At 40.2% G+C, this 24,919-nt stretch overlaps 1 long non-coding RNA gene across 1 annotated transcript; it reads left to right on the forward strand.

Annotated features, from left to right (window-relative positions):
* Nucleotides 1–221: 221 nt before the first annotated feature.
* Nucleotides 222–9,093, forward strand: LOC128627880 (uncharacterized). The gene is made up of 4 exons (XR_008392175.1): nt 222–310; nt 4,203–4,309; nt 5,215–5,265; nt 6,927–9,093. It is a non-coding gene; the product is annotated as an uncharacterized LOC128627880 (long non-coding RNA).
* The last annotated feature ends 15,826 nt before the right edge of the window (nt 9,094–24,919 follow it).

The following is a 24,919-nucleotide window of genomic DNA, read 5'->3' on the forward strand; positions in this document are numbered from 1 at the left end:
AGTTAAAATTAAAGCCTGCTATACAAACGCAAAGCAATTTCTGGAAGGTCAGGAGCAGCTCCTGGCAAGTGTGTCCAGGAATTAGGAACAATGTGCTTGCTGTTTCAGTAGCAAACCAGGAAAGCAAATCCAGGCTGGAAAAGGCTCTCTTGGCATAACTCAGGGCGGGGTTTGCTTCTGGATTTACATAAGCCTCTCTGAAAGCTGACTGAGGAAGCAGAGGGCCGTCTGAGCAGTGATCCAGTGACAGTCGAAAGCTGATTCTTCAGTCTTTATGCTACAGAACTTCCATGTGATCTGGGGAGAGTGGGTGAGTGGGGAAGCAGCTAGTTACCCTTTGTTTCCCTATTACCTGGCTCAGCGCTTGGCATGTATTAAGTGGTTATGAATGAAGTGGGAGCTAACTGAAGCAGTCCTACTCTCCATAACTTTTCACTGCAGAGGCCACAACAGGATAGAGGAGAAGCTGCTAAAGGAAGGGAAATGAAATAAAGATCTCATTTATTTCTCTCTTTCTAAATGTATAACTTAGATCTGCCCTAAGATTTGTGAGAACGATGCAACCCATGATTTATTGCCTCCACTTTGGGGGCAAGAAAGCAGTTTGGTGTTGTGGATAAGGACCTGGACTCAGTGGCCAGACTGCCTGGGTCAGCCTCCCTCACTCTGCCATTTTGAAGCGCGTTGGTTAACCTTTCCGTGTATGCCTCCCCATTTATAAATTGGCAATATTAACAAAACTCGTCTCATAAGACTTTTTTACAAGGAAATGAGTTAACATGTATATAGCACATACATAGTAAATGCTATTTAAGTACTATCGTTATTAGTCATTGTACTTAAAAGGTTATATAGATTGTCTTATGTTTTACATACAGAATTTTTATAAAATAAACACTATTTTGCTTATTTTATAATTGAAGAAACTGAATCTAAGAGAAATTAAATATTTTTTCTATGAGTCAAGCATCTAGTGATTGTTGGACCTTGTATTTGAGCTCAGATCTCTCTGATCCCGCAGCCCGTGCTCTTCATGAAGTTACACTGAAGGGGGTGTGTCTTGTCTGACGCTTCTCCTGCTTGTCATCCTGTTGGCATTCTCTCAGCCCCCAAAGCTTATGAACACAGGGCACTCAGGCTGGCTTCCAGTGGACACTGACAGAATAGCAATTGTTTCTCTGTCAAAGTTCTCAACACTAATATGATTCTCCATGCTGTGGAATACCCAGAGGAAATGAACTTAGGAGGTTTCATGCAGAGATCTTCTAAGATTTCAAGGATTAGAAGAGAAAAATAAGAGGAGATGGCATAATTATTCTTCTACTCTGGGGATAAAAATTCCCTTTATCTTATGAAGGTTAAAGTTCCAGGACTTGGGAATAGAGTTCTCAGCTACCGCATATTAACATACGACAGAGCCGTGGTCAGGTGACTTAGTTGGTCAGAGCATTGTTTCAACACCAAAAGGTTGCTGGTTTGACCCTGGGTCAAGGCACTTACCTGGGTTATAGATTTGGTCCTGGTCAGGGCACTTAAGAGAGGCAACCGATCAATGTTTCTCTCTCTCTAAATCAATACAACATATGCTTGGGTGAGGATTAAAAATGTAATAATAAAATACAAAAAAAATAGAGCCCCAAATACATCCAATCTATCCTGTCTCTAGGGAAAACTAAGTCTAAGTTACCTGGTATAGAGAACCACTTGTGCAGTAAGTAAAACCACTTTCTATAACATGTAACCATGGATAGGAAACCGTGGCAGGAAAGAAGGACGCTAATGTGGGACACTTCCTAGAAAGATAGAGTTGTGTGGCAGTTCTGACTTCATGACCTCGTTTAACTGACCTGATAATTCTGAATGAATCCCTCAGATGTATCTAGAAACGTTTTTATTTTCTGTGTAGTAGTTACAAGACCAGATAACTTTTTAAATTTAATACATTGGAGGCATCTTGGTCTTTGCTGTGTGGGTATTTCCAAGTCACATTTGGTGGTCCATCTTCTTTTCCATCTTACTTAAGCATCTGTACAGCTACTGTGTCTTGCTCTACTTTTGAGGCTGAGACACATAGTTGGAAGAGAAATAGTTGGTTGTTGTTGGATTTCTGCCCCCAGTAGATTTTTAAAACCTTTGAATAAAGTATTGCACACACACAGAAAAGCATACACATTAAGGTGTATAGCACAATGACCTTCACAAATGAAAATATCTATGTAAGTTCCAACCAGGTCAAAGAAGGGAACATTATTAGAACTTCAAAAATAACCTGCTGGTTCTTTTTCCTTCAATTATCCACCCCTTTCTTTACTCCAAAAATAAACACTATCCTGACTCCTAACACCATAGGTTAGTTTTATTTGTGTTTGAGCCACATATAAATTGAATTAAACATTATATATGCTTTCAGATTTAGCTACTTCTGCTTAACATTATATTTGAAACTTTTCCATGTATTTGTTTGCAATAAGAGTTCATTTATTTTCATTGCTATATATTATTTCATTATCTAAATATGTCATAATGTATTTATCCATCCATTGAATATTTAGGTTATTTACAGTTTAAGGCTATAATGAATAATTCTGCCATGAACATTCTTGCCCATGTTTTTTGGCACATTTCTGTTGAGGCATAACCTAGGAGTGAAGTAGCTGAGACAGGAAATTTTCACACATTCGTCTTAGAGTTTTCCAAAATAAGTGTGCCAATTTACACTCTATAACCAGCAGTGTGAATGCTGAAAATCCTTGCTGACATCTGGTATTGTCAGTCTTTTAAGTTATGATCATTCTGGGAGGTATGTGGTAGTATCTCATTGTGGTTTTAATTTTCATTTCCCTGATGACTGATAAGATTGAGTACGTTCTAAAATGTTTATTGTGGGTCTGGCTACCTTCTTTTGTGAAGTGTCTAAGTATGTCATCTGGTTATTTATATTTTTTATTAATTTTTAGTTCTTATATATTCTAGATATGAGTCATATGTGTTATAAATAGTTTCTTGCACTCAGTAGATTTTTCTCTAGACACTTTTAGTGGTATCTTTTGATGAACAAAAGTTCTCATATTTAAAGGAATACAGTGTTTTTTTTTATGATTAGTACTTTTTGTGCCTTTTTAAGAATGTTCTTTTTCTTAACACAAGATCATAAATATATTTTCCAATGTTGTCTGCTAGGCCAGGGGTTGGCAAACTATAGATTGTGGTCCAATCCTGTTTTTATAAATAAAGTTTTATTAGAACACAGTCATTCTCACTTTCACACATATTTTCTATGATTGTTTTTGCTTTGTAATGGCAGACAGTATGGCCTGCAAAGCTCAAAATGTTTACTATCAGGCTCTTCACAGAAAAAAAAATGGCCAAACCCTCTTCTAGAAACTTTATTATTTTGCCTTTCACATTTGCTATTGGCATTTCTGTGTGGTATGTGGTACAGACTAAGATTAGTTTTTTTCTATATGCGTATTCAATTAAGTCAGTGAAAAGTATTGAAAATACTGTCCCTTCCCCAGGGCTCTGAAGTGTCATATATCAAATATATGTATATGAATAGATCTGTTTCTGAATTTTCTATTTTCACACATTGGTCCATTTTTCTAGCCATGATCAATGCCACTCTGTTTAATTAAGTTGGTGCACTTTTATAGCAAGCCGTGGTATCCTCTCACTTTATCTTTCTTCCAGATTGTCTCTATTATTCCTGAAACTTTGCATTTTCATATAAATTTTACAATCAATTTGACGATTTTCTCAAAACAACTTCCTGGGACTTGGACTGGCTTACTCTATAAATCGATTTGGAGAGATTTTACTTATTTACAGAGATAAACCTTCCCATTCATGAATGTGATGTATTTTTTTAAATATGTATGCCTTCTTTAATTTCAATAATATTTAGGTTTTCTGACTTTGACGCCTTGCATATATTTGATAAATTTATTTCTAGTTTTTTTGATACTGATAAATTTATGTCAGCACTAGTTTTTTTTAAAGGAACAACCAAATACCACACCCTAATGAAAATCTGTGGGAAGCTAAAATAATATTACTAGTTCCTAGAAATAAAAAAGATTCAAATGGGAAAGGGGGATGTAAAGATGACCAAAAACATCACACATAGTATATATATAAATGTATTTTTAAAATTAGTTTTGTTATTTTTTGATACTCAAAGACATTTTTTATTGTTTTTATAGAGAGAAAGAAAGGGGGAGAGGAAAAGAGAAACATCAATATGAGAAAGAAACACCCATTGGTTGCCTCCCTCTACGTGCCCAGACTGGGGACTGAAGCCTTAACCTAGGTATGTACCCTGACCAGGATCAAACCTGCAAGCTTTCTGCTATAGGATGATGCTCCAATCAGCTGAGGTACCTGGTCAGGGCTGTGTATAAATGCACTTACTTAAGTATCTCTTCCATGGGTTTTGAATGTCTGCTAGTATTGGCTCACATACCCACGTGTTCTTAAGACTGAATGATAACAAGAAAAGAACACTAGTGGGGTCTCAGTGTCACCAGACCTCCAGGCCTTTTACTCATGCATGAAAGAATAAAGAGTAAATCTGAATGAGAGTGAAAGTAAGTTTTATTCAGGTAGAGAAAAAGAGGCCAGGGCTTGGGTTCCTGGAGATAGGATCAGGGATCTAGCCTGGGCTTGGCCGCCCTGCCTACTGCCAACCCTGGATGCAGGGCTCACAGGACACCACTGTGAAAGAAGCAAAAGTACATGTCCTAGTGGATGCAGGCAAACTCAAGAGTTAGTGGCATATGTGGTCAGTCAGTTCCTGGGATTATACATGTTCCCAGGTTTTGAGCTTCGAGATGCCAAATTTAGTCTGTGCCTTCTGATTGGGATGGGGCTTTGTCCCTAACATGGTCTGTTCCATAAGTGTCATGGCATTTGCTCATCACCTCACCGCCTCTCTGGTTCCTCTTCTACTTGTGGTGTCAGTTTTCATTATACTGATGGCATAATGAGCTTTGATGTTGTTCTCTGGTAAATTTTTCATTCATCTTGGTTTTAGATAGCTCCTGTTGATTTTTGTGACCATCACAGGAGTTTACTGCAATAAACTGTTTCCCTTTGATCCTGCATGGAGGTAGAGGCTATGGTGAGAGATCTAGTGGCTTATCAGCCTGTGATGTTTACTCCTACTTCCTCACTGTTGGGAGCTTTCCCTAACTTCTTTCTACTCTGCCTCAACAGGACTCATGAATCCTAAGCCTCACTCTTCACAAACCAGCTGTGAGACTTCAGGTAAGTTTCTACTAACCCCTCTGGACCTCAGTGTCTATACCTCTAAAAAGTGAGTTGACTAAGATTCTCTGACTTATGTAAGAAGAAGGAAAATCCTTTGATTGCTGGTGACTGTAGATGCAGTCAGGGATGTTCTGGGTATGATTTGTGACTCTGAATGTCAAGAGATATCTTAAAGTCATCATCCCACTGGTTTGGGAATGTGTGGAATGCCTTTGATAGAGACAAAGCTTTTCAAGAAATATCTCTGAGAAAGGAGACCCCTGAGATAAGAACAAGCGGCATAATAAGTGCAAGAAGAATCCACAGGGGCAGAGCATTGGTACCTGAAAAGAAGTAAATTCCAAACAGAGAAGGAGAAGGATGGGGGAAATTTCGCCTAGAGACATGTGTGATGATGCTGGCAGTGCCTATGTGGGAACTTCCCTCATGGGTTTCACAGAAGAGGTGTATTAAGGTTTTTTTAAAGACCTTTAGAGCAAAATTTACACTCCACAGACAAGGAAGTACTGCCATTTTTCCTAAAGTCTAACAGTGATGAAGACAAGCAGGTAAAGCAGCAATGGTTGCTTATCAAAATTCATGCTCATCCTTACCAAGAAAATGCTGCTGCTGGCAAGAGCTATTCCATCAGAGGCTCTATTTCCAGCACCAGCTTGCATCTGGGTTGGGCCAATAGAATACGTATAAAATTAGTATTTGTCACTCTGAGCCAAAGCAATTAAGAAGAAGGTATAGGTTCTGCACTCTCATTTTCTCTTTCTATATTTAGATAGCAAGTTCCTATGAGAAAGCAAAGCTGTGAGATGTGAAGTGCCCCAATGCTTGAGTTATCTCATCAAGGAAAGTTGTGTGCCCACCAGGAACACCTGCATTGGACAGTTCTGGAATGAGAAACAAGTTTCTGTTGTATTAAGTCACAGTGTTTGGGTTTATTTGTTATAGCAGCTATGATTTCCCTAACTAATATAGTTGATTTCTGAAATAATCTATAGTATTGGCAGAAAGAAACAAAGTAAAATGTTATTATATTACTGTCATTTCATTCAAGAAAAGATAAAAAATGAGAAGGGAGGATAACTCTAAAGAAGTTTCCCCAAGCTTTCTTAAGTCATTGGAGAATATTCACAATTAGTATAAAAATGAAACAATAATAATACCAATACATAATATCTGTGCCTAATAGATTTGCACTCCCTCAATTTGCATTTTAATTTCCTTGAATTGGCTCATGACACATTCTTATGTGGGATTCAACATTTAGCAACCAATACCATTTCCTTCTCTCTGGGCTCTTCTTACTCCTCTCCTTACCCTCCCACATCCATATCCCTGCTGCCTTCTCCTTCCCACAAAGCTCATTTTTGGCAAAATGGTTTTTATAAAGTGCACATTTTAATGAATTAAGTGTAATCCCACAGTCACACTTGCATTTTCCCACACTCCCCTGACTTCCACACTCTTGCTATGGGAATTGGCCCTTACACCTCCAGAAAAAAAATGCATTAAAAATTCTGTCTATAAGTAGAAAAGTTATGCACAGAATGTGATGGCTCATCCACTTTTTCTTTTTTGAAAATGTTAGAGGGAAGATGATTCTCAAACATTGCCTGTCCTCTGAGAAAGCAAAAAGATAATCAGTGTTGTTTTTCTTTTGACAGTCATGAAACTGGTTATGATCATAAATCCATGGTTCATCCTTTATCCTTTTTAGTGGAAGCTTTATAGACTGGATTGTACCCTGCCAAAGAAGAAAACTGAAGCATCTGACAGCAGAAAAATTTAAGAAAACTTCAGTGAGAAAAAAGACATTGCACAAACCATCATTTCTAAACACCTCATTCTACCACTGAGGTTCATATAGGTGGTTTAACTTGTCCAAAATTATACAACTATCCAATGGCTTCTGGGAAAGTAAGCTGTGCTCAACCTTTATAGCTCACATCACACAGAGTTTCAAGCATTTGATTTTCCTGGTTCATGACATCAGCCACATGACTGTGATAAAATCACCTCTGTTAGAGATGTGAGGAGACATAGAGGTACTAAGAAGAATGTCAGGTGTTAGGATCTATGTCCTTAAGTCCACCCAACATTTTCTTCTTTCATTGGACACCTACTATGCTTCAGATACTTGGTTAAGGCCTGGGGTTACCTAGACAAAATACATGACCTCTGCTTTCAAAGAGCATGCAGTTTCCTGAGGGCAGATAAATAAATTCTAATCCAGTATCATAATGCTCCTATCTTTTGCTCCTGGCATGTGATCACTTACAAAGCAATGGCTGCTTTTCCCAGGAAGAAAACATCAGCCGCAGTAGAAGCAGCAGCAACAGCCAATCACGGAATCATCAAGTGAAGAGGCACTAACAGCTTTGCTTCCCAACTAAGGAACATCTTATCCAATTCCCCTCCCACCCACCATCACCACTTGTAGGTTTGGAACCAAGAAAGGCTGTGGAAACTAAAGATAATGTGCTAATAGGATACTAAAGCAAAACCACCCTTACATCCCACTCCCCAGAGGTGGTTTGTGTAAACACATTATTCTAGAGTACTGTTTCATTTTATGACTTCAGCTGCTGGCATTTTGCTAGGTTTAAAAGTGTTGATTATCCAGGAAACTCAGTGATACCTTTTGGCAAAGGGCTCAAAGCAGTCAGATCAACTTATCTCACTGTGTTTTTCTTGTCAAAATATTAGACTTTTGGTTTTATTGGAAACTCACATGAAGTCTCCTTTTCAATAAATAACCTGAGATTGCATTTAAAATTAAGTAGGAGAGGAAGACTGGAAATCAGAAGAACTAGGATTTGGTCCTGAATTTACTACTTATTACTTGCAACCCTTGGACAAGTCCATTTACCTATGGGCTTTCTCTTCTTTCTTTCCTTTTCTTTTTTGTTTTTTTTTGTCAAATTACTTTTATTTTATTATTTTCTGTTTATTTTTCTTAATCTTTGTAATAAGAAGAGTGGACTAAATTATCCCTTAGGTCTCAAACACTTCAGGCACTGTACATATTCAAAATTTGGTTACTTCATTTCAGAGAATTCTTATTGAATGTGTATCATGTGCCAGTTCTGCAGTAGGCACTGGGGGAAAGATGAAAGCCACAACTCTCTTCAAGCAGCCCACAGACTCACTAGAGTCAAGCAGTTACACAGTGAGTTCAGAAGGAGGCGTGGGATCCAGAGGTGGGCATGAGAGGCTGTGAGGCACACAAGAAAAGCACTGTGTCCCTCCTGATGATCCCTCCCGATGCTTCTTCACTGAAGAGGATCAGAACATGGCACCTTAAAATATGTCACTCTGGCCTAGCAATTGTTTTCGGCTGAAAGCACTTGAGGAAGAGTAGTAGCTGTAAGGAGGGCTTCCCTTTCTCCCCTTTCTTCCTTAAAAGTAGGACGCAAATTTCCCGTGAGAAGGGTGTCCTCTCTGTGCAAGAAAGAGGTGAACACTCAACACCCACAATGGCGAGATTACACCAAAATGAATTTGTACAAAGAAGCCTACTAAAATATCCCTTTTCTTCCATTTGTTTTACCCATATATTTCCCGGTTACTTTCCTATCATTCACCACCCCAGCCCAGATCCTTTTTGCCTTGTATTGTCTCGTATTCTCAATTTATTGTTCTTTTTGGAAATGGTATTTAAGTTCTCAAGTCTATATACTTCTTTTGGTCTTCATTTCTTTTCTATGAAAGCTCCTGTATCATGTTCAAATACTAACATCCAATAAAATTTGCACGCTTTTCTCCTATTAATCAGACTGTTGTCAGCATAATTCTCAGGTCCAGCCACAGAATTTGAAAAGTCTTTCCTCCTCTATGCTACCTTTTGCTCTTCCCTGGGAAGGTGGTCTACACGGACAATGGCGACAAGGCTCCTGGGCTGCTTGTTGGCTTCCATCCTTAAGGACCACTTCAGGGGATCAGAGGGAGAGAGGACGTGAGGTCAGAGTATTAAACAAATATCCTCACTGGTAGGATAACTGAATTAAAAGTCATTCTCATCCTGAACTGACCTATTGTCTCCCTCACCTCCTCCCTTCTGACCCAGGAGTGGTGTCAGCTCTGTGGTTGCTACTGGCCCAGTTTCTACATCAGTTCCTGTGGTTCCACTTACATCCACCCACCATTTCGTAAGTGGTCCCATATAAATAAATCCTCTTCAAATTTAAACTGATCAGAGGGTGCCATCTGTTTCCTGTTGGGACCCTGACTAATACAGGCATAAAACCCACTTTTGAGATGTGTGTACATCAGAGGTAGTCGGGGGAATAGTGAGGTGAAGAGAAGAAAAGGGCAGGATAGAGGAACAAAAAAGTGTCCCAGAGAAAAACAAAGCTAAGCCTTGAAAGATGTCTTGTAACTAGTCCACTAAACAAATGCTGAGAAGGGAGAGAAAATTTAAGAGAGTAAAATGTGGTTGTTCAGAGACATGAGGGTTTTCTGGGGGAAGGTGTGAGACACGCTAGAAAGCCAGAACAAGTAGAATAGGGAAACTGAGACAGAGACCTGAACAAACTAAATTGGCATAGCAATTTAACAGCCAGATACAGAAGATCACCTCTCTAGAGGTAACACCTAGGCCTTAGTTGTATTTCAGCTCTAGACTCAGAAAAGCAGCATAACCAGGCGGGCAATGCCAGGACCAGTTGCAATGACTAAGCACTGACCAATCAGTGGAAACCGCAACCCTTAAAGGGAGCACCTGGAGAACTGATGAATATTCTGCTGAAATCCTCCCCTGAGACCACCCCTAAGATTCCTGCCTGCAAGAGAGAAATAAAAGCCTGAAGGCAAAGTACCAAGCATGTGCTCTCCCTCTGAGGAGCATACATGTATCTTTCCCTTCTCCATCTCCTTTCCCCTACTTCTTCCTCCACAGGCATCCTAAACTCTAAGAGTCCCCATGACACTTGCAACCAGGGGAGCAATGGGCAGTAACAGCTCATCCCAGGCTAACCCCCCTGAACCTTTCCCCAAGGCCCCCTGTTCTCTAACTTGCCAGTGAGCTAACACAGCACAGCTTAAGCTCTCCTGTTGTCTCTTCTATGTGTAAGCCTTCTTCCTTGTTTCATTGTTCCCATCTTTAATAAACATACCCTCATAGGCTCCTGGACTCGTGTTGTGAAATCTTTCCTACATGCAGTTAGGAAAGATTTCACACTACCACACACTACCAGCTGGCCCTAGGAAGACCCACCCAGGGCCAGGTCTCCTGTCTGGTAACAGGTGTAATATTCAAGATGACTGGGGAGAAGAACTGATGAGGAGAGGGGATGGTAAATCATGAAGCTGGATGGGGAGGAAAGAACAAAATTATAAAGCATTCTGTATGTTGTGTTTGTGGACACTAAGAAAAAAAGATTCATTTGGTATTAACCTGAGAAAGAATTTATCTGCTAGATGGACTCCCCATGGTCAAGTGAGGGCCCAAATTTGATGAATAATAAGAGTCTAGAGTCTAGCAGCCATTTGCTGGCAGGAGCTCCTCATGTACTTTGTATACCAGGAAGAACCTTAAACTGAACTTGGCTTCTCCCACTGCCCTGCTCATTTACCCCATCTGAGTCAACTACTGAAGGGAAACCCTGATTTCATCTTTTGACCAATGGACTGAGACCTGCCCCATTCAATCAGAACTGCTCTGTAACAACCAATCAGAATGTGTGAATACCAATCAATTAAATTGCACTATTCAGACCAGTCAGAACAGTATGAATTTGGAGACCTCATTTACATAAAATGGATCTAATTGGGACCCTGAGCAGGAACTTTTTATTTAACAGGGGACCTCCCCTTTGTCTCAGTGGAGCGTACTTTCAGTCCCCACTATAGGGGGTATTTCCCTGATTGGTGAACTGCTTCACCCGAATAAAGTCTTGTGCACACCTCTTTAGGAATTTTGTTTATTTGTTGGTAAGTTTGGATTCTACCCTAAGACAATGAAATATATTGAAAGATGTTCTTAAGAAGAAGACTAACATGATCAGGTTTATATTTTGGAAGATTCCTCTGGTGAGCAATAGGAAGAAAGCAGGACAGAAGCCGGAAGATTGGTTGGCAAGTTTATCCAATGGCCAAGGCAAGAATCAATGACAATGTGGTATTTGTCTGTGGTTGTGGGGTTTGAGTGGGTGTATATGGAAACTATGGAGGAATAGTGAGAATTTGGTGGGGAACTGCTTATGGCAGTCAGTCTAGAATGATTCCCAGGTTTTGAGGGTGAGATAAGTTGATAAATGGTGAAATAATTTTGCCAACAGAGGAAATTCTAAAGGGGAATCCAAATTCAACTCACTCTTCATTCATTTTTTCAGCATGCTAATGAATTCCCTTTGATTATGGGCTTTTATCAAACATTTAGCTTGTATATTGTTCTTTCTTTAGTGGCTTCTGTTTTTATTACTCAGCTAATGGGGATAATACCAGTTCCTTTCTTGTATTTAAGAATTAATGAGTAGATGCATATGTTGTTCCAGGCACAGGACAAATATTCAATAAAAATTATTATCAAAACCAATATGTGTAAATTCAATACAAAATAGTTGTAAAACTTATTTTCTCAATCAATACTTTTTGAGTCCTATTTTGTGCTTAACATTGTTTATTCTTTATGTGGACAACTGTCAAAAATCTGTGAGAAAAAGGCATAAAAAGTATTTATACTACTAAAATAATTTCTGCTTTTTTCTTCTTCGTATTCTCTCTCTCTGTGTCTGTCTTTCTCAGCTTTCTTTTCCAAATATGTACATAGCTTCCATTTCCAGAAGAAAAAAAGTCCAGAAAGCTGAATTTTTAGAGAGGATAAAAAAAACTTGCCGAGTTATTGATTCATAGCTTTATAATGCACCCAGGATAGTAAGGACATTTATAGATTTCATGAGCTGTTTAATATCTATTTGTGGAGCACTGCCATGTGCAATCATCTTGGACTCATTATGTTTTTTTGGCTGCCCAATGAGTCATAATGAGCCTATGAAAATGTAAAATAATGGGTTAGAACTAGAGAGAATGAAGTAACAGCCAAAGTCAGATATAAAACTATTCTTACATGCAGTCTGCAAGAGTGATCAAGACAAGGAAGGAACAGAGGGCCAATTATTATATGCACACACGTGCACACAAACTTTAAAGAGAACTTGCAGTAAAGGGGAGCTAAGTGGGGAGCCCTAAGAATAGGATACTTAAAAGTGGTGGGTTGTAAATCTATTTTCCATTAAGATTCAAGCAAGTGGGGGTGGGGAGCTAAAATAATAGGGAAGAAATAAAAATGCCAGTTGAGACCCTTTGGAGAAGATGGAGCCCTGTACTGAGAAGATAAAAGAGACTTTATATCTCTGAACTTAAAATGAAGAGGAAGAGATCAGTTCTAAACCAGACTTAAGAGATAGCTTCATTTCTCCCTATTAACCTCTGTTCTCCCCCCAAAAGCCAGTGGAAGCAAGCAGAACAAAAGAATTCTAAGGGAACATAAAGAAGAATGCTTTCTGTAATGGGAGCCATATTTTGAAAAATATTAATGTAATTTTTTTCTTTCAGTATGCAAGTATAGATCCTTCCTCCTAATTGTTCCCAGGGTCATCTGCCCAGAGGTCTGTATGTGGGTCACACATGGTATGCAAAAAGAAAAAAAGAACTGATATTCAGCTTTTGATATTCAAAATCAGATTTGAAGCAAGCTAATAGTCTTGCAAGAAGACTATTTTTTTTCTGACATCATTTTCTTTTTTGACCCATTAAGCACCAATCAGAAGTACTCAGGACCTTAAGAGTTCTCCTGCAGGTAGAAAAGTTATTCCTCTGGAAAGTTATGGAGAGTTATTCACATAGGCCTTGAGGTTCATTACATTATGGAAGGAAGAGATGCCATAGAGGAATGCAGGAAAGCCATGCCCTTCTTGTCCCAGGAAATGATGAGAAGGACAATGATGAGAGTGGAGGGGAGGAGCTGATTTAGGAATATCCAAAAAGAGTTGATGCATACGCCAAGGGCCAGGGGGCACTTAGAGGAAATAGGAGAACCCAGCCCTACGAAGGGGATAGGATGGGGTTGAAGACAGGCTCTAGTTTGCATTTTGGGGAGATTATGCCAGCCCATAGTGAGAAACAGAGTATACAAATAGTCAATGGTCAGAGCATACTTAAAAATAGAACTCTGTAATCTGCAGAGAACTACTCCATCTGCAGCCGTCTGCGCAAGAAAATCTACCCCTTATCCATAATAATCAGCCTCAAAAGGCAGCCTGCTATAAGTCAGTCTTGCAGGAACCTAGATTGCTATCTCTAGTGACAACCCCAGAAGCTAAACAATAACTTCTGTGACAATCAGCTCCAAATGGCCAAGGCTTGATTAATTACTGACAGTTTCTCTAATTTTTGCCTTTTCCCAACTTAAAACCAACCAGAGAAAGCTAAGTATGCACCTCTAACTAATCACACTAGTAAGCGCCACCTCCAGTCAGCCACCTACAGCTTCTTCATGCCAACAGCCTCCTCCAGTCAGGACACTCCTTGAAGCCTCCCCTTCTTTCCACTATAAAGCTTTCCCACTCTCCTGCCTGTCTTTGAGTCACTGCCAAAATGCAAGTGATAGTGGCTGGCTCCCTTGCTACAGCAAGCGCTGAATAAATTGTCTTTGCTTTTCTCATTTGGTTGGTCTTTTATTTCCACAACAGAGGTGCTTATAGTAGAGCCAGTTGTATCCTGGGGCCCCTGTGGCAGAGTGCCTTGGTCTGAACATTCGTAGCCCCCTAAAATGTGTATGTTTAAATCCTAATGGACAGTGCAATGGTATTAGTGGGTGAAGCCTTTGAGAGGGCCTTAGGTCATGAGGGTGGAGCCTGTATAAAAAAGACCCCACTGAGATTCCTTGTCCCTTCCCCCATTTGAGGACACAGTGAGAAGTCTGCTGTTTGCAATCCAGTAGAGGGCTTTCATCAGAATCCAATTACACTGACACCCCGATTTTGGACTTCCAACCTCTAGAGCTGTAAGAAATAAGTTTCTGTTGTTTATAAGACATCCAATCTATGGTATTTTGATATGGCAGCCCCAACAGACTAGGGCACAGCATGAAAAATAAGAGTTATGTGTCTGATAACTCTTATGGGCTGCCATAAGAGTTATGGTCTGCCATAAGAGTTATCAGTTATTTGTCTGATAATGAATGGCTGATACTGAGAGGAGATGAGTTCACCCAGAGAGAACTGCCAGGCCTGAACAAAGTGAGAGGATCAGAACAAGTGCTATTCTGGCCCATCCAGCTTAGTTGTAAAGTCCAGCAGGGTAGAGAGCAAGCAGGAGGCCAAGGGTCATTGTTCTGGAGGCCATAGGAACCAGAAAACCTTGGGCTGTCTGAGAAAACACACAAGTCACATTCTTTCCTTACATACCTGGACACAGTCTTGAAGAGGAATGAAAGTGTGAAAATGGGAGAGATTGGGCATTTGTACTTAGAGGTTGAGTGTTAAAGGGCCGTTTAAATGACCACACCACCAACTTTGTTGTTCTTTCCCCACTAACCAGTTCACCCAGAGAGTAGATCAGTTATAAGCAAAATATTAAAACTGTATTTTCTCTGCATGTATAAATTGTAGTATAAGCAAATTTTACAAACCTATCAGCACCAAATTAACACACTTTCCTGTTCTTGTGCTAAACTATCCTGGGATAAAGTACAGTTTCCTGGTTTTGAGCCAATTTTATTGTGAAATTGTTATTTTAACAATAACTTAGCTAGGCGAAAGTTTTGCCTTAGGCCAGGGCAAAAATAACTTAGCTACTACTTACTCCATTAAATATTTGCTACTGAAAAATTAAACTGCAAAATTACTAAACTGGCCAACTTAGGAAGATTCACAGGTCACTCATCAAAACTCACTTTCAGGTTCTCATCTCGGTTTTACCTACCAATCCACAACTGTTTGTCATAAATTTTGCCCAGACCCAACCAGTTCTCTGCCTTACAAGATCCACCATAAAATCACCCAGCACGGGCTCTAAAACAGGGGTGTCAAACTCATTTTTACTGGGGGCCGCAACAGCCTCATGGTTGCCATCAAAGGGCCAAATGTACTTTTAGGACTGTATAAATGTAACTACTCCTTAATTAGGGTCAAGGAGCTCAGTGCCTCCACCAGGTAGAAACAAGGTGCTAGGCCGAATAAAACAAGGTTTTTATCAGATTCGGCCTGTGGGCCTTGTGTTTGCCCTGTATTCTAAATCCTTGAATAATCCACCACTGACCTCTCCCTTCTGTGATCCTACTAGATTCTATCAAAGTGATATTCTCTTCTTGGAATACATAAAAAAAACAAACAAATGATTAAACAAAAAACTAACTTTGTTTAACCAGCAATTTTTTTCTGAGTCTTTTTAGATACTTGATAGCCAATACCTATGACACTTTGAACTGTCTGGTCTGGCCGTGGAATGCTACGAGAAAACAGTCACGAGTAACAAGTAAGCATGTGGTGATGGGAAATGAATGAGTTCCTTCTGAGCAAAAGTGGCTATAGCTCAGGAGACCAAAGGCCAGAAGTATATGCATAAGAGAAGCTATGAATACATATGCTTCTAGCAAACATAGGGTAGTTTATGTGGAAGAGAATAATCCCATCACTATTATTTTCAGTTATTCCCTGCACATAGAAAGAACAACAATTAAATTTAAGGAGAAAGAGTTTAAAAAGGAACATATCAAACATCTCCACAAATAGAATGGGTAATTGGGAACACACAACTTAGAGGACTCCTTTTTCCCTGTTTTTTATACCTTATATTAAATTGACCCAGTATTTTTAAAGGAAGGAGGAAGAGGAGAAGAAAAAGAAGATGGTTTTGATTTTCCTAAGACTTTTGTGGAGCAAATAACTTTGTGCTCTCCTTTTTAAGCCCATGCATAGAAAGGCCAAGAGGACAGGTCTCTGGCTTAATACATTCCCTTTGCACACCCTCTTGTCCAGTCCCTTCCAGTGGCTCCCGGGCCCTACTGCAGGGCCCAGGTGTTGGGAGGAGGCCCCAAGTCTGGCCGCATATTGTCCTCACAAGTTTTAGACTGTGTGTGTTTTTCTTTTTGTGTTTCTTTTTTATAATTGTTTACATTATTACAGCTGTCCCCATTTTCCTCCCTTTGCCTACCTCCACCCAACCCCACTCCTCTTCCCTCTGGCCATCACCACACTATTGTCTGTGTCTTTGAGTTATGTATATGTTCTTTGGCTAATCCCTTCACCTTCTTTCATCAAGTCATCCCTCCCTGCTCCCCTCTGATAGCTGTTAGTCTCTTCCATGTATCTATGCCTTTATTTCTATTTTGTTCATTAATTCATTTTGTTCATTAGAGTCCACATATAAGTGAGATCACAAGGTATTTTTCTTTCATTGACTGGCTTATTTTACTTAGCATCATAATCTCTAGGTCCCTTCATGCTGTCATAAAAGGTAAGAGTTCCTCCTTTTATAGATCGTATTTTGACACTGAGAATTTGGTACCCCATTCTGCAAATTTTATCCATGTCATGCTCAACACATAAGGCTTTATCCCCTCTCCTGGGCTATCAGGTGAGAACTGTAGTCACTTGTTTCTCTTCTTTGCCCCCAGATGAATGGCTGTTGAGTCTTTGAAGCAGGCAGAACACTTACTAAGCTCCACCTCAGCTTAGCTGTCATCTCCCTGCTGTCAGTTCTGATTACATCTGCCTGGTTTCTTGGGCTTCAACTGCCTTACATCCGGCCTCCAGAAAGACACCTGCCTGGAAAGCAGCTGGCCCTGTGCTTTCTCTCCACCCCACACCCACCCACCTGGGAGGCCCTAAGTCACCAAACTCCCTCCATGATGCTGCAGAAAGGCACTTGATATCTCTTGCTGGCAGACACCATCCTGTTTCTATTTTTCTTCTTATATTGCTACTGACTAGACCAGAGAGTCACTGTCTGTCCCCAGACATCTTTTTACCTAAATGAGTCCTTCTGCCCTGTGTATCTCCTTACTGCATCACTGGAATACCATCTTGTCATGGCAAAATTGGCTGCAAGAAGTAAGATTATATAAATGAGAAGAGAAAACATGGAGAGACAAATATTTAACTTCAAATGCTTAAGCATAAAAAAAGATTGCATTTATTTTGTGAAACTCTATAGCACTGAAACAGTGAAAATCACAGGAAGGGGAGATTTGTGAAAGAATTAGTGGCATCAAAATTACCAAGTCCACTTGCCAAGTGCCTATTTGGGTGCATATTATTTGGGTGTGTCCTGTTTGTGAAAAATGACTTGTGCACTTTTACGTAGACATGTTCTTTTACAGTGGAAAGTTTAAAAAAATAAACAAGTCCATCTCTGTGTGTTTTGTTTCCTGTGGTGGATGGGTCGAATAACCCACAAACATCTATCTTATTTGGATGATGATGGGATATTCATACCCAGGACAGAGAGCCTGGCAGCATCTTGGTTCCCTTGGACTTTATGGTTATTCCTGAGGTAGGGAATTAGCACAAAGTGCAGGCTCCTGCCACCAAAATCAATCCTGGAGAAACCATACACACAAAGAGAAAAGTGGATTCCAGAAACTGAGAACAGTAATAACCACATAAAACCTTAAGTAGTCACTGGGTGACAGAAGCTTGTCTTCATTTGGTGTGCATATGGGAGGTAGGTGGCTGAAATCTGGGTGCTAGGGAGAGGGGCCAGCAGTGGTACTAGAAGAGGTTGAAAGAGAGTCTTGAAATCCTGCTCTGGTCGTCTCACCCCCACCCTCATCTCCAGGAGTCTTAATACTGCCTATAACTGCCCTTATATCACAGAAATCAGCTGTAGTAGCTGAGCGATGTGGCTGTCCACTGTATGAGAGTTCAGGGGTGTGAGCAGTGCTAGTATCTGGGCAGAAGAAACCCCAGTGGAAGAGGGGAGTATGAGATCTGAGCAGAAGCCTTCAGTCTCTCACTATCTACCCCTAACCTGAAGACTGTGCCTTCCAGTGCAGATTCACTTTGAGTGTTCCAAGTCAAACCTAGCCAGAGAGATTCTGGTGGAAGGATAGACAGTGGTCCAGAGGCTCATGCTCCTGAAACAGCTGTCACTCAAGGCTCTTGCCAGCTCTTCTTAACCTCACATAGCACTGGAAAAAACTGCAGCTGCTACTCCCAGGGGACTGTGAGCTCATCCCAGCACAGTCAGACCCCTGAGGAGTCCTACTACAAAAAAGCCTGCCAACTACACAACAAATACCATCTGATGCAGAAGTATTAGAAGGGCTGGGAATTAAACTACTCATGATAAATATAAGTGATGAATTACAGGGAGTATTACCAATATGAAATATTGTGAAGAAAGATAAGAAGGTTAAAGCACTGGGTATGAAAATGGTAAGGGTTCAGATATGCTGCTCTCTTAAGTGATCCACATGCTGCTCATTTATTTCTCACAACATGAGATAGGTGCTATTCTTAAGTCCATTTTACAGGTGAGGATACTGAGGCACAGAAAGGTTAAGAAACTTGCCTGCAATCATAGAGCTACAATTTAAAGACAAACAATCTATTTCTGAATTCAGCCCCTCACCACTGTTCCTGTCCTCATATTGGATTAAAGATCACAGTGGAAGGAGAAAGTGGTGGAATGGAGGCAGCTAAAGAAACCATTATGGGTTGGAATATTAGACTGAAAAGCATGAGTAATGTGTAAAGTGATAGTAAATATCAAAGGAAAGCTAAGAAATTGAGAGGATAAAGTCATTGTCAACACTCAGATTTTGAGAACTGGAAAGAGAAAAAATGCAGAAAATTAGAGTCCTATGAATCTAAACCAAATTGCTCAAGGAATGTCCTTACACCTCTTCTGAACTGACAAGGGGCAGGGTGAGTTTCAGCACTTACAATATCTACCTGTCTCATTCCTATAAGTGGGGGGAAATTTATCAACAAAATCATGACACCTGAAGTCACCACCCTGCAGGAGGCTGCACTGTCGAGATAAATGACCAGTTCCAGCAGTTGGGGTTTGTACTGAAAGATCAACAGGGAGGAGAAAGCAGAGCCACAGAAAGGTTTGGGGAGCAGAGAGGCAAACTGGTCTCCTTTCCCAGATAGGGCTAGCTAAATAGACACATGGAAAGGCCAAAGGGAAATGGCATTCTTCCAGATCAGAGCTTGGAAGTCTACAGCCCATGAGCCAAATCCAGCTGGTTGCTTGTTATAAACCATCTTTTTTTTAGGACACAGACATGCCCATTTGCTTATCAGTTGTCTATGGCTGATTTTGTCCTACAAGGGCAGAATTGAGTAGTTGTGAACTGAGACCAAATGATTTACAAAGAGAACAAATTATTTCTTATCTGGTGCTTTCCGGGAAAAGTTTGCTGACCTCTGACCTCAAATAGTGCTTCTCAAAACCTGGCAGGACATTTTAACCCTTGCTGCATCCCTTCATCTCACAACTCCCACACATGAGTCTTCCTCTCCCCTCCCCCTGATCCACTCCCTCTCACTGGAAGTCATCTCTCATGAGTGGGAAGTTTAGATCCTTTGTGCCTGAGCAATTACAGGGTGTTTTCTATTCCTCTGTGGGGCCAACCTATAAATTCAGGTGAGGCTCAGCCTCCTTGATGGTTGGTGGAGTGAAGGAGAGAAAAGCCCTATCAATCAGAGGGTAGCATTCTCAGCCACTAGCAGCACTTCTGGTTCACTTAATTTACATAAAGAATAAAGAGAGAACTTGACCTGTTGTTCAAGAGAAAATATACAGCTGGAATTGGGACTGGGAGGGAAAGAGGGGGACTCTCGTTTTGACAGCCTGTTGTTTGCTTTGCTCCTAGAGAGTCCTTGTCTGGACCTCCTTCCTCTTGCTGTGGTAACATATCACAGTGAGAAAGGAGGGGGAGGCCCCCTCCTGCAGAGGTTCATGACTCAGCTAGATTGCTTTGCTGGCACACTTTTTCTCTTCTCAAGTTAGCTGAGCACACGGATCACCCCATGCTTACTTGCGAAGTCCATATGTGAGATAAAGGTGAGACCGTTCAAATGAGGGCAGAATAAGACAATGAAGAGGAGGAGGAAATAAAGGGGCGGGAAGGCTTGGCCAGACTGAGCCTTCCTTGAATTAGGTCATTGTTTATATAAAGAGTTAAAATAAAACCAAGGACTATTTGCCAAGATTTCTGACATTGGACATGGCCCTGAACACCATCCCTGAAATGCAGTGCAATAAACATCACAGAACGCCTTGCATCACGTCAAGAGAAGCATGAATCATGAAATCACACTGAGGGAGAAGCAATGAATTCCAGACTCTACAAAATTACGCTCGAAGCGCACAGCATACTTGTTCTCTTTGACTCTTTCCTCTAAGATTTCCAGCTGATTTTTCCTGTCTTTCTAATTCCTCCAGTTTTATCCATGGGCAGTCATATCCCCTGAGAGCTACCACCCACAGGGTCTCTATCTTCACGTGACCAACAGCATAAATCCTGTCTCCTATTAAAAATCTTCCCCCTCCCTCCTTCAACAAATTATTACTACCTGACATTGACTCATGGACTCCTCAACATGATCCCTCAAAGTCCATATTATTATTACCAATTTGCAGATGGGAAAAAGAAAGTTTTAGGAGTTTGTCTGAGGTCGCCAAGCAAGTGAGCTGCTGAGAGGTACTCCAAGACAGTTTCTGTAAGCTTCTTACTACACCACAGCTACCCTCTAACCTCCCCTGTGCTTTGGACACCTCCATACCTTCAGCATATTAAATGGCAATTAAAATAGATATTCCCTGAGAGCAGGAAATCTGTCAGTCACCCTCTTCAGTACATCCCTAATATCCAGCACAGTGCCTGCCTCATAATAGGCACTCAACAAATTTGTGTTCATTGAAGTTCCTCCTATCTGCCTATTATCTGTCTGTTTCACTTATTTCCCTAATACCCCCAAATGTCTTTGAAGGGCTGTATTATGGTTTTTCTTTAATATGAAGCTGAGCCAATAACCTCAACCTCTGCCCCAAAAAGATTTAAATGGAAGTAAAATACTGATTAAAATGTGAATCCACCCAGCCCACCAAGCATGGTTCTTTCTATGGCTTTCCTGCTGTCAAAATGTCTCCTTTCGTGCCTGGGCATTGTTGACTCCATTGTTGACATTCTGATTCACTCAGCAGCTCCATCTGGTAGTCAGATTTCTTCTCCGTGTTTGAATTCTATATCTCTGTGTTTAAAGAAGCCAGAAAACACCCACTTCACCAGCTCCAAATTAGTTCTTCCTTTCATGCCTTTTCTGTTTCCTGGCTCTGTGCCAGAATCTCCCTCCATTCAAATTAGGAAATAACGTTCAGAGTCATATGTCTTCACCTAGTTAGTTAGCTCCTGTCTTCTGGGACAGTTTCTCTTATGGTGGCTCCCACACGTGCCAGGCTTTCCTCCTAGTAATTCCCAGGTTGTTAGTGTCAGGGGCAGGGATGAGGATGTGTGAATCTGAGCTCTGACTCTCAGTGCTGGGGGAGGGCTCAGGAGGATGCACTGCATTGTCACATGAGGCATTCTGTCAGACTGATGGGAGGAAACAGTTTCTTGGCCACACTCCGGGATGTGCTTTAAGGAAGCCAGGAAGGATTGCTCATATCTTGTAAAGAGCTATGTTTGAAATCTTTAAATAAGTAACAAAAGCTTGTCTCTTCTCTTTGTTTACCTCTCTAGTTTATTTTTATTTTTATTTTTTATCCTTTCATAAAGACACCTGGAATTAAATCACCCCATGTCAGGATCCCATAGAAGTCCTCAGCCAACCAAATCTTTCCCTCTGGGATTGCCTTTCTTGGGAAGTTGCTTCAGCTCTGTCTTTCCTCTCCATCCTCCCCCATGTACTGTGTACTGTCCTTCATAGCACTTACCACACTGCACTGGAATTATTGGCTTTCTGTCTCTACCCCCATCCCCATCTTCTCTATTCACACGGAGCCTGGCTCATAATATGAGGTCAACAAGTGAGTGAACTGTTGAGTGAACAAATAAGTGAATGAAATTTTCATGACATCTAGTTTTTTTCTCAGATTTCAATGAAGCACTATATTGTACAACTATCATAAAAGCAGAAATCTCCCATATGGTCATTGAATTATTTTTTATATTTTAAAATACACTGTTTGCATTCCTCCTGTTTTTAGGTACCTGTTACTTTGTAAACCACCCGCCCCATCATTTCTTATGTGTCTGCAGTTGACAAGGTCCAGTAGGTTTTCAGTACTAAGTGCAATAGCTGAGGTGACTCATAAGGCTGCATTCATCTGAGAGGTAGGGCTAGAATATCCTGGGTGGCCTCATCTTCTGAGGTCTTTCTCCACGGGGCTGCTCATCATTCAGTGATTTAGCTCAAGCTTTTTAATAGCATGGCAGATGGATTCCAAGAGGAAGAGTTTCAGGAGGACAAGCCCCAATGTGCAAGTGCTTATCAAGCCTCAGTTTCATCACATCTGCTGTTGTTCCATGGGCTAGAGCAGTCACATGGCCAAGTCCAGAATCCATGAGGGCATGTAATAGTCTATTGTACTTCTGATCCTTCATAAGATTTCCTTGTCTCATATTCTGCTGGCTCTAATGCCCTTTGCAGATTGGCTCCTTTATCTTGAATTGATCAACAACATGTATTGAACACTGACCAGATGCAGAGTGTTCTGGAGTTATAGAAAATAGGACCCTTGCCTCAAGAACTATATGTTTTATTTGGGGACAATACAATTTTGAAAAGATTTTTAGGCTATTCATCAGTGTCATTTATGCACCTCATAAAAATATTAATCAAAAGAGCCACTGAAGTAAGCACAATGGACAATTTAATTATCAGCACTAATACATGATGTAGATTGAAACCTATAATTTCTATGCAGAGAAATTTGTTGTCTGTTTATGCCAACTCTAAGTATGAGGATTCCAAATAATTCTCTTAGAAAAATAAGTCCCATGAATAAAACATAGTTGTAGTTCTATGTCATAATTACCATAATCTATATAGTTGTTTGCTTATCATTTAGCTTCTTTGCCCTTAATCATTCACCTAAACAATCATGAAAGGTAGGTACCATGAGGAAAGTGAGAAGCAACATTATCCAAGCAGTGGTTCTCACGGTGTGGTCCTTAACCATCAGCACCTTGGGAGTTATAAAATACAGATTCTCAGGCCCCATGAAGACTTTCTAAATCAGAAACTCTGGGGGTAGGGCCCCACAATCTCTGTTAACAGACCTCCATGATTCTGATGCCCATAGAAGAGTCAGACCCACTGCTTTAAGGACCATGACATTAGGCAATGGTTTTTAAGGTGGTGATGCTATAGGCTCAATGTTTGTATTTCCTAAAATTCATTTGTTGAAACCTGATTCCCAGTGGTATTAGGAAGCTTGGCCTTCAGGAATTGATTTGTTTGAAAGGGTAGAGCCCTCCCGAATGGGGTAAGTATTTTTCTAAAAGAGACCCCAGAGAACTCCCTTGTCCCTTCTACCATGTGAGATTGTAGTGAAAATAGAAAACAAAAACCAAAAAAGCAGACATCTATGAACCAGCAAGTAGGTCCTCTACAGACACCAAATCTACCAGAGCCCTCACCTTGGACTTCCCAGCCTCCAGAGCTGTGAGAAGTATATGACATTCTGTGACAGCAGCCCAAATAGACTAAGACATGTGAGTTAGCTAGAGCAGGTAATTCTGATCCCAGTATGACTGCTCTCAGACCTGTCTGGAAAGTGTTGCAGCATCTACCCTAGTGAACGATGAGGCAGAAAATGCAATGTTTTCAGTAAAATCATGCAATTTTTCAGAAGTAAAAAAATTCTCCAGAGAATTTCTATAGTATAGATTTGGTATACTGTGTGTACTAATTTTATATACCTATCAAAAAGTTTTTATTCCTTTTCTACAGAGAATTTACACAGATTATCTAGAATTTCAAGTTTAAGTAACTGTTAGAGAAATCTCTGTGGAATATCTACTTTTATTCTATTTTCTTTTCATTTTCCTACCACATCCCAGGCAAAAATGGTAGAGGAGAAATCTGAAAGTGGAGTCAAAATGAAAGTAATCACACTTCTTTGAAAAAAAGTTTACCCCAGACCCAAGATGAATATTATAAAGAATTTCACCTTTCCAGAATTGTCAAAACATTTCAGAAAAGAACTGACTGATACAATTTCTATTTCATCGACCACAGTCTCATATCCACTTTCTCTATTCCTCATAAGTGTAAATATTTTAAAGTTAAATCTTTGGGGTTGGCACTGGTGTTTTGAGTGGTTCTTCACTGAAGGGCTGTTGATCTTTTCCTTTTAAAATTGAGTGGAGGCAATTTAGAATTATAAAGTAAAAGCCTTATACATTCATATATTTGATTCAACAATCACATGTCTAGGAATTTATACCACTGAAATAACTAAGAATGGGTACAAAAATAACCATGGAGTAGTTATTTTTGTGGTAATTTATAATAGGAAAAGCCAAAATATTCAATAAAGGGTTGTTTTTAAAAAGTGTGTATGTGCATTCTTATGACTGAATACATTCATTAAAATGCCAATTGGTATGTATTATAGAAGAATATTAACTGGTATGGAAATATGTTTAGGATATGTCACTAAGAGGAAAAAGCAGATTTCAAAATAGTGTGGATAG

The sequence above is a fragment of the Artibeus jamaicensis genome, unplaced genomic scaffold, assembly GCF_021234435.1.
Source record: "Artibeus jamaicensis isolate MK-2021 breed Jamaican fruit bat unplaced genomic scaffold, CSHL_Jam_final contig_482, whole genome shotgun sequence".
In the NCBI taxonomy this organism is placed as follows: domain Eukaryota; kingdom Metazoa; phylum Chordata; class Mammalia; order Chiroptera; family Phyllostomidae; genus Artibeus; species Artibeus jamaicensis.